Source organism: Coenobita brevimanus, chromosome 2, assembly GCF_032717465.1.
Source record: "Coenobita brevimanus isolate Jiangsu-jjx chromosome 2, ASM3271746v2, whole genome shotgun sequence".
NCBI classification, from domain to species: domain Eukaryota; kingdom Metazoa; phylum Arthropoda; class Malacostraca; order Decapoda; family Coenobitidae; genus Coenobita; species Coenobita brevimanus.
In genome coordinates, this window is record NC_136955.1 from 11,527,000 (window position 1) to 11,538,200 (window position 11,201).

Here is an 11,201-nt window from a genome sequence, read left to right on the forward strand (position 1 = left end):
AAGTCGCTACATTTACACTGACAACTAATTGTTGTGTAGCGTGGTGTATGTAATACACGGTGTAGGTGTGACAGTTGTAGTGTAACTGTACCTACGTGTAAAATGACATAGTAAATAATAACATGGCGACGACGAAGGCAGAGGAGAAGAGGCGGCAGCGTGCGGTAGACGATCAGCTGGCCCGCACAGCAAAACTGCTACACCCATTGCTGTACCTGCAAAATCAATTGAGGTGGAGCATCAAAAGTGTCAATGAGACAAAATTCTTATTAAGTTACAATTACTCTCTCTGCCTAGCAATCAGTACATGCTACGAAAAGTACGCTCTGGCTGAAAAATACGAGTGACAGCCTAAGCTTCGTACATTCGAGGTTGCCATTAATTATAGCACACGATTAGTGTCGGCAAGTTGAGAATCCTTGCGCAAACTCCGGTCTTCCATAGCCTCGAACTGCACATGGGTCCTCAACCTGTGCCTTAACCTACAGTACTTATATTAATATTGGGAAGCTGAGAATCCTTGTGCAAACTCGGGTCTTCCATAGCCTCAAGTCGCCTCTGCAGAGTTCTCACTTCCCCCTTAACCTACAGTACTTATATTAGTATGGGGGAGCTGAGAATCCTTGTGCAAACTCGGGTCTTCCATAGCCTCAAGTCGCCTCTGCGGAGTTCTCTCTCAAACTTCCCCCTTAACTTACGGTACATAATATGTATGTACAGGCCCTGGACATACTGTGTCCTGTGGGGCCAATGGGCGAGACGTCAGGTCTGCACCCACTTCACCACTACCCTGTCTCTCAACCGACTCAGAGATTACAGGTGTGGTTACAAACGGCACAGGAAGGACATGTCCCTGATTAGTGGTGTTACTTTGACACACACTGCAGGAACGGACAAAACTATCTATGTCTCGTCCCATCCCTGGCCAGAAACAGTCAGCTCGGATACGGCCCTGGGTCTTCCTTTTGCCCATGTGACCTCCTGAGGCTGAACAATGACCCCATTCTAACACTGCTTGGCGGTACTTGGCGAGAACGACAAACTGCAGTCGAACCTCGCCCTCGGGTGTTCGTGACTCACGGTAGAGCCGTCCTTGTTTGTGAAGGAACTTGGCTCGACCTCCCCGTGAATGCTTAACCCGCCCCGTCCCAGCAACTTTTCGACCACTGGTACCCCCCAATCCCGGGCAATTTTCGACCTTTTTTTTTTTTTTGCTTAAACTTTCGCTTTTGGTCAGAAACAATGGCCGGTGGCAAAGAAAGTGGTCCCTGGGGTCCCTAATTAGCTTAACCAGGTATGCGATGGTCCCACCTGGCCCCGTGTTCTCCCTATGCGGTGTGAGCATCAAACGTTTTCTATGGTATTATAAGTTTGGGAAACCAATGAAAGTAAGTAGAAATGAATTTATTACAAACATAAAAACATGTGATAAAAGAGTATATTGGATTTTATACAAAAATAGAGCAGAAATAACCATTGTACCATCGTGAGAAACAAGCAAAATCGGCCAACTTGGTTCCCATGAATCGCTAACATTCTAAAATCATGATACATATAATTTTTTTTACTTACATAATACTTCTACAATAACATTATACCATTTTACATTATATTGAACTGTTTTTACGTATTCACAGGCCTTTTGATAACATTTAGCGTAATGCTAGCGCTAATTTACGTAGTGAGTGAACTCGCTGTGACTGATGTTTCAACTCGTATTGTGCATTTTCTACTAACATAATACATTTCTAATATTATTATACACTTTTCAACTTTATAGAACTGTTTTGAGATTATTTCAGGCCTTACGTAAATATATAGCGTAATAATAGCGCATAGTAACACACACGGTGAAGTCGCTATGACAACTAATTCAACTTACAACCTATTTTTTTACTTATATAATTATTCTACACTAACATTGCACATGTAAACACTTGATATAATTGATATTACATCATTTCTGAACGTAAAATGGAACTTAGCGTCATATTTGCGCGTACTTACACAGGGAGTGTTATCGCGATATCATTTGTTTCATCTTACACAAGTAATCAACTTATAAAATACCTTACTACTAACATTACAACATCATCCACTGTATATAATTCCTATCACATACTTACTGACCAGAATGTGGGTGTAATCGTGACATCAATTATGAGAACTTACAGTAATGTTCAACTTATACGTTTTATTCATGCTAACATTACACCCGTTTCCACTTTATTTCCTTGCTATCACATATTTACTGACCAGATTTACACAGTGGGTGTAGTTTTGATAACAATTCTTTCCACTTACACTAATTCTCATCTTATACATTACTTTTCTGAAAAAATAACACCCGTTTCAACTTTATATTTCACTTAGCACCTACTGACTGGCCTTACCATTATCTTGAGCGTCATTTCGCCTTCCCACACAGTTTCAGAAGTGTACGAGATTATGGTATTCCTTGAAACAAGGCTGAAGGCACAACGCAACATTGCACTCGACACACTCGTATCTTGTGTCTTTTCTCTGCGTTGATGGTCTGACTGTCGAGTGCTTACATACATGGCAGCGACGCTGGGGTTTACGACGGTTTGGTTCGGAAGGGATTGCGCTGGGGTAGTGTCGGGCTGCAAGACGTAGGGGAGTCTGAGCAGCACGGGGGGCGCGGGGGCGGTGTGGGGGTCTTTCCTGGGCATGCTTGGCGATTATTTCACGTGCCAGCTCCCTCACAAACCCCTCAAAGGTCTCGGATACTCCGGTGGTCATTGCGTGCAGGTAGTGGGCGTTCAGGACCGTGATGTCGAGCAAGTGGAAAAAGAGTTTCTTGTACCACTTCATCGTTGTCCTGGCACAGTCAACACTTGAAATCATCGAGTCTGACTGATCAACTGCCTCATGTTCAGATTATAGGCAAGTACAGACTCTGGTTTCCATACGTTGCGCCTCCTCTCGCTACGGTGATCCACGGAGTCTGTGCGGTGCATCAGGGGGCTGTGAACAGTTGATAGGAGGCAAACTTCCCTGTTGTGATTCCACAGGGTTGCAAGGATGTTATTGGCCTGGAAGAAAACCACCTCATTCTTGTCAAGTTTCCTCCCTATCTTGACCATATGGCGACGGTTTCTCTTGACTGTACCACAGACTCCGGTGTCGTGTTGGTGGAGGAACCTAGCGAGAAGAGGGCTAGTGTACCAGTTGTCCAGGTACAAAACATGACCACGATGAAGGTACTCTTCTATCATTGTCTTCACCACGGCCCCAGAGAGTCCTATACTCCGATCTTCTATTATATCTGTCTGTGCGCCCGTGTACAAGACTATGTCTTGCACATAACCAATCTTACAGTCACACATAACAAAGATCTTGAACCCGAAACGGTGTCTCTTGCTGGGTATATACTGCCTAAAGGAAATATTGCCTCTCCACAACATAAGACTCTCGTCTATGACGAGGTCTCTGTAGGGATAAAATGAGGAGCGGAACATTTCCCGTAAATGATCAAATACCAGCCTAATTCTCCTCATTTTATCGGTGTTATTTGCATTGGCTGGATCATCTGCATCAAAAAAGTGGAGGCGGCCGAGAATAAACTGAAATCTATTACGACCCATCGCCTTTCCAAAGAAAGGTGTTAGGATGATTGGGTCCGTTGTCCAATAGGCAGGAATTTGATTTTTCTTCACCACACCCATCAAGATTACCAGGGCCAAAAATAGGAACATCTCTGATATAGTCACGGGAAAGTCATACTGTTCTGCATGCTTGCTTGTGGTTCCTAGGCGTTCACTTTCAAGGCACTGGGATTGTGAAAATATATTCGTCTGTTCTACTGTGCGCCCAACAAACGCCTCATCAAAAAACAAATTGAAAAAATCTAAACGTGACGACCCAGCATTTACACCTGGAGCCGTGCAACCTGACCGCCACTCCTCAGTGAACTGGTGAATGATGGGAGTAAAATTACTCCCATCCTCCCAGTTCCACGTGACACCACCGTCTCCAGCCACGTCACCATCGTCCCCTTCGTCAGGGTGGGGAGGTGAGGGTGGTGGGGGAGGTTGGGGAGGTGGAGAGCGGCGCCTCTCATCACTCGCACTTCTCTTCCCTCTCCCTTTTCCTTTACCCTTTCCCTTCCCTTTCTTTCCTTTCCCCACATCCTGGGGCTGTGGGGAGGAAGTTTGGGCATATTCAGGGGCGAAAGAAGTGCTGGGGAGTGACTCAACCTCCTCTCCCCTAGGCCTACGAGCACCACGTGCTCGTGCTGCCTCCCTCCCACCAATGGCCCCTTCACCCCACACTACCCCCACACCACTCTCACTTTCACCCCGCGCTGCCGCCACAACACTTTCCCTTTCTCCCAGCAATCCCACCACACCACTTGCTACTTCCCCAGACAAAGTACTTGAACCATACCTTAGGTGTCGTCTCGCCCCACCTTCTGATCCACGTGGTGATATTTTTTCCTTTCCCAACCACTCGGCGATATCACGTCCTAGCCCTCCGTCATCCTCATCGTCCTCATCCTCGTCCTGATCAGAATCATGATGGAGAGATAGCTGTGCACGTGGTTGGGGAGCAGCCTGGCCTTCCCTTGCCTTACGGTATGTCACATCCTGCGTTTTTCGGGGCGAAGGGACCTCCTCATCACTGCTACTTATTTCTTCCTCTGGCTGGACGCAATCGCGATCCACCACATCATCATCGAGTGGAGAATCACTGTCTCCAGTGAAGGCTTCCAGGACGGATGCAATTTGCTCATCTGAGAGACCTTTCCGTGCCATGTCTGACCTGGGTCACTGCTGGCAGGTGAGTGACCAAGACAAGGGCGAGCGCGGGTCACGCGGGGTCTAGGACGCTGCCCGCCTGGCGGCAGGTAGGGGAGGCTTGGGTACCCGGGCGAAACGAAAATCTCCCGCGAATTTTGAAATTTGTGGAAACTATGAACCTTGCAATTGCAGGACGTTGAAGTACGTCCTCGGGACTGGCTGTGACAAAACGTGAGGACGTGGAAGTACGTCCTCGGGACGGCGCGGGTTAATCACTCGACCATTTTGTCTGTTCCGCACGGCAGCAAGTGTCGGGTCAGAATGTTGTTCTTGTACAACAAGTTGACTACACATCAGATCTTGCGGCGATTCAATGATCACTGGGGTGACACAGTCTGGAGCCTCAGCCATGGCTCATGTTACCACAGCAGCCGAAGTCTGAGTAATGTCATCATCGGAGCAACTATCCTTGACTCCGTGAATATTGCCAATGATGAGTTCAAATAAAGGTTCTGGCATGACAACTGCAAGTGTCGTACCAGTATAAAATGGAGATGCCACCTGGATACATGCCTCAGGGAACAATCTCATTGATCCATCAATAAGGTTTGCATGGATCTGTCGACCTGTGTACTGCTCAGGCCGAACTAGACTCTGCTTGACAGAGCAACCTGAAGAACCATTATCTCTCAGGACCTTCACAGGAATGCCTCCCACAAACCCTGGCTGAACAAGGAAGGTACTGTCACCTGTGGGAGGGCCTGTGGAGGAAGCAGCTAGCCACTCATAAGGCTGCTGAATTGATGCGGCAAACATTGTGCCTTGAGAAGATGGAACATTGGCCATCTGTGGAGGGGGGTTCACTGTCACTGTGGGACTAGTGAACTGTGGGGGAGTACCCATACTGGTAGGGACGTGACCACCGTGCTGCTGCTGAGGAATGAAGGCTGCATTTGCCTCCTGCCTCCGATACACTAATTGACCTGACTGAGGGTTATGTGGCTTGTCCTTGTATTGCTGCTGCTGCTGCTTGGGGAACTGCTGCTGGCTGGGGTGCTTGTTGTACCGCTTCCAAGCAGGCTACGGTGTATTTTGCCCCTGGTCCTTCTGTGGTTTGCTTGGACCTTGACCATTACTCTGAGAACGGGCTTGTTGCTGGGATTCAGTCTGAGACGGCTTCCCAGACTTGGCAGTATCTTTTCTGCTCCAGGTGTTTTGCTTACGAGTTTGATACCCGTATGCAGTAAAGAATGCATCAGCCTTTTCTGCCATTTGGCTGGCATCTTTCACCTGGCAGATCTTAAGCTGTGCTATGAGCTCAGCAGGCCACGACCTCTCTAGCTGTGTACGCAGCATAAGGTCAATTATCCCCTCACGCGTGGAAGGAGTTTCATCTTTCTCCATCCACTCATTTAAGTAAGCAGTGAGACGATCAAGGAACTGAACAGCTGCCTCCTTGTCTTGGAGACGAGCTCGCATGAACTGAACTTTGGCGTCATCTACTGTGAGACCATATGCCTTAATGAGTGCAGCTTTCATCATCTCATACGTGAGATTGTCTCCACGAATTCTGTGGAGAATATCGAGGGCAGGGCCCTCAAATAAACCAAGAAATTGGATCCACTTAGCTGCCTCATCCAGTTGATACATGTCTGCCATGTCCTCAAAACGAGCTATGTACGGCTCGATTCGCTCGCTTTCCTTGTATGAAGGAAGCTTGATGCGTGGGGTCGCCAGGACATGTGTAGGAAGAGCGCTAGTGGAGCTTGGATTAACTGCACCGGATGTGTCCAAAGCCAAGGAATCTCGCTTGAGCTTCAGCACTTCAAGTTCATGTTTTTCTCGTGCCTCACGTTCAGCACGTTCATATTCACGTTGTTCCCGCACGTGTTCTAAGTCGAGTTCGCGCTCGTATTCGGGCTGAATCTTACGCTCTTCACGGGCATCATTCTCGTGCTGCTGGTCCATATTATGCAGTGAGAGTATGTACTCTTTAATTTCAGTTGGGTCTGTAAGACCCATATCTTTGGCTTCCTGTAAAAATATGGTGGTAGCCATGGCGCTAATTTATTAAGCAAACCGAAACTGAGTACTGACTGCTTCGCAAACGAATACTAATAAACACAAGTAAAGAGTACAGACACAAGTTAGTGGTGACCAGTCTTATCTAGTTAACTGGCAAAGATTAAAGCAAAAATGCAAATAACTGGGAAGACTCAATAATTAACACAATGGGTACGGCGGCTACCCAGGAGCGAATAAAATCGTCTGGCGTTACCAAGAATAAACTAGAGTTAAGTACTCTATTGATTAAACTTGTGCCTATAAACTTTAATTATAAATACCTAAATATGAACGAGTGAGAACTATCTCGTGAATAGCTTTAGAGCTAGGAGTTAATATCCTGGAATGAGGTCGCCAATTGTCACGGGGTTTCTAAAATATCACGGTGTTTTTAAAATATAAATGCTTAAATATTATTTAATTGATATTAAAGAGCAGGGACAATGATTGTCTTGCTACATCAAGCAATGATTACTTTACCGGTCCGCTTCGCACGATTCTCAAGAACGAGAATTTATAAACTTTCTCGACAGTACACAGCAGAGACTAATCACTCAATTGCTGTTCATTAGTACTGTAGCCTCTGGAGAAAGTTACTTCACCCCTGACAATAAATAACTAATACTAACATCAGGTTCTTGCTGATGCTTAACTCCTAGAAGGCACAACGGATTTTAAGTTTAATACAAGACTGGTCTAAGTACCAGTTACGAAAGGCAAACGTTTATGCAAGCTAGGAGCTATATGGAAAATAAGCTTAATTATGGAGAAATGAAACAAGAGTTTACATTACATTAAGCTCAAGAAAAAGAACTGTTAAATTTATTGATTACAAAAAATAAATTTAACGTTACAATTCAAAATCAAATTAATGAGATCGCACTCACTCACTCACGCAAAAGCTAAATACTTACGCCTAGGAAAAACACCTTAATTAAACTCTTAAGACTAGAAAAATACCAGAAGGAAATACTAGTCGATGAATGCTTTGTATCACCAAGGTGGGAGCACTGGGTAACTGTGATTCTAGTGGAGCTTGGGTTGACCTCTCACTTCTGGAGCACAGGACCTCTCTCCGTCAGAGCAACAACTGGACTGAATTCAAATGATGTATGGGCAGGACGCACAAGCCACCTAAAGAAGGCGTGGCTAACGGTTGAGGCAAGCAGGGGCGAACAATAAAGAAACAATTGTATCGCTCAGTAGAGCACTTAGTGACGTGCATTAAATCGGTCACTTTTGAAAGTGACGAATGTTTTGAAAAGTATACCCCGAAATGGAGAGAGAAATGGTTAACTGAGCGATACACAGTGAGTTTTCCACTAATAGTTCGTGGCTTCTCACAAAAGGGAAATGTCGCGAATTTGATTCGTGACAATCCATTCCTCTCCAGATACTAGTGGGGATTCATCTGATAATATCACGAGCGAAGTATTCCTCTTAGGATATTATTATTACCCGGAGGTAAACAACACAGTGTTATGATACGAAAATTATGAAAGAAACAGTTCACGTTATTCCGTTTAAAGTCAAAGGCTTCCAGTTTTTTTTTCTTCCCATCCAAGTCGTCACTACGAAGCCATTTCATATATTCGAAGTTAGACCCATGTTTGAGTGAAGAAACGAAACAAAACTAGCAAAGTTTATTCTTGATACACGCTGACAAACATTTTCACAATTTTCTTTATCTTTTAGTCTTTACATGGAATGCATCTGATAACAGTAGCAGAGTAAATGCAGGGGCTTTCAGAGGTCACTGTTATTCTATAGTAAGATGGACGTGCATTACACTGTGAAATGAAGCGGACATACATAATTCTTCCTAATACACTGAGGCATGGAGAGGCTTATGGGAGCGAGAGAGGGAAGTGTGGGAGGAATGGGAGGGTAGAGGGGGTGAGTAACAGGAAGTGGGGAGGTCGAGGAAGACAGGGTGGAGGGAGAGCGAGGGTGTGTAGTGGGAAGTAAGGAATTGAGAATAAGGGGAGATGAAGGGAGAGGTAAGATGTGGAGGAAGAGGGAGTGGTGGAAGGAGATTGAAGAGGATAGATAGTGAGAGGGGATGAACAAAAAAGGAGGAGGAGGAGAAGGAGGAGGAGGAGGAGGAAGAGGAAGAAAAAAAAAGAAGAAAAAGAAGAAGAGAATGAGGAGGAGGAGGAAGAAGAAGAAGAAGAGGAAGAAATAAAAGAAGAAAAAGAAGAAGAGAAGGAGGAAAAGAAGGAAGAGGGAGACGGTAGAGGTAAACGAGATGTATAGCCTCAGTCTTTTAAGTTATTGTGTTGGTAATTTCGTTTTTATATCTTTCTCTCCTCAGACATATCAGTCCGTTACCACATTTCGATCTCACGTTAGGTTTTCTCTCAGGCAGTGGTAGGACAAGGTGGTGGACGGGAATGTGGGGGGTGGATACGGAAGTGAGTCATTCAGGAAGAAGGGAGAGGAGAGAAGAGGTATGGGGTGATGTGGGAGGGAGAGGAAGTTAAGAAGGCCGGAGCGTGGCTTTGAATCATATCTCACTGAATGATTTCTCATTTACTCGGAGCTTCAAAATGCGTTATATGGCTGGTTATTTGTCAAGTAACAGTTCTCTCTCTCTCTCTCTCTGTCAGTTTGATCCGTCGAGATGTATTAATCTGATTATTACAGGGCAGCTTTTATTAGGGATATTCTTATGGATAATATTTATAGCATGCATGAGAAACATTTGTCACACTGAACCAGTTAATTAGTTTTTACAATCTCTGTCTCTGTCTGTCTTTGTCTCTGTCTGTCTGTCTGTCTGTCTCTATGTATCTCTCCCCCTATTCTTTCCTCTCCCTTACTACTTACATTGTAACGTACAGATGGAAGATATTTAAAAGATTAGAATATTAATAAAAAAAAAAGAGGATAATATTTGAGTAACAATAAATCCTGAAGGGTGTATATAAAATAGCTTCATTTGCCCCCTGCTACCCTCTCTCTCTTCCTAACCCTTTCCTCCCCATTCCTTCTCGTACCCAGGCCTCTCCCTTCCTTTCCCTTGCTTCTGCTTATCCATTTCCTCTTTTTGCACCTCTTCATTCCTTTCGCCTGCTTCAGTTCCTTCTCCCACCTCTTCCAACAAACCCCTATCTTTTTCCATTTTCGTTTCTTCCTTTCATCCCCATCTTTTTCTTCCTCCATCCCTATCTCTCTGTCTCTGCTTTCCTGTCATACTCAGAATCATTCATTTCTTTCACTCATCTCTCTCTTTCTTTCTTCTGCTCCCCTTTTCATTTCATTCTTTCTTTTTATTTCCTTCCCCTACTTCATTTCCTCCTTCCTCCTTTTTCACTATTCCTTCTCCCTCCTTCCCTCTCTCCCCATCCATCTCTCTTCCTCTCCCTGCATCAACCCCACTGCAGCTCACTCTTCCCTCCTCAACTAGACATCGTCCCATTTTTCTTTTTCCCCTCTCCATCCATCTTCCTTTTCCCCCTCTCCTTCCTTCCATACCCCTGTTTCACGTTCATTCTTTATCATTTTCGATCGATCCTCTTCTTTCATCCCTGCCTTTGTCTTCCTTTCCCCATTCTTCCCTTCTTCATGTTTCCTCTTCCATTCCTCTATCGGCTTCACCATCTCTCCACCCCTCCCTCTCTTTTATCTCCTCCTATTTCACCTCCTGCCATCTACTGTCTGCTTTCCCTCTCCCTCCCTCTCTCTTATGCTCTTCACTCTCTCTTTTCCTGCTTGAACTACCCATTACTCCCTTTTCAACTCTCCCTCCTATCTGGCTCACTTCTCCATTCTCCCTCTTTTCACCCCATTTTTCCCTCTCTGCTTCCTCAATCTCTCCACTCTTCCTTCTTCCTTTATCACTCCTCTTTCTTCCCTTCACCTTCTTATTGACCCCGCTTTACCACTAAATCTCTCTTCCTTCCACCACTCCACTCCCTCACTCCTCCCTCTCCATTCAACCGTTTCTGAGTCTTCTTTTTCCCTTCTTGGACTCATTCGCTTTCCCTTTGTCATCCATATTTATCCTTCACACTTTTCCATTCTCCCTACCTCTCTTTTCAACTCTGCCCCTCTCTTCCTTTCCTTAACTCCCCACTTACTCTTCTCCTCCCTCTCTTTATCTTCACTCTCCCCCTCTACCTTCACAGCTCTATTTCCCATCCTTTATCGCACTTCCTCTCTTTTAGCTCTCTATTTTTCAACTCTGTCTGCTTCCCCTCTCCCCACACAATTCCTAATCTTCTTGTTTCAATCCTACCCTACCCTCCCCACACCCTATATCCCCTCCCTCCCTCCCACCCACTCCAATCTCTCTCCCATTCCTCCTACTTCAGTGTCTCCCTTCACTGCCATTTCACTCTCTCACTCTCCCTCCCTCTACCCTACCGCACC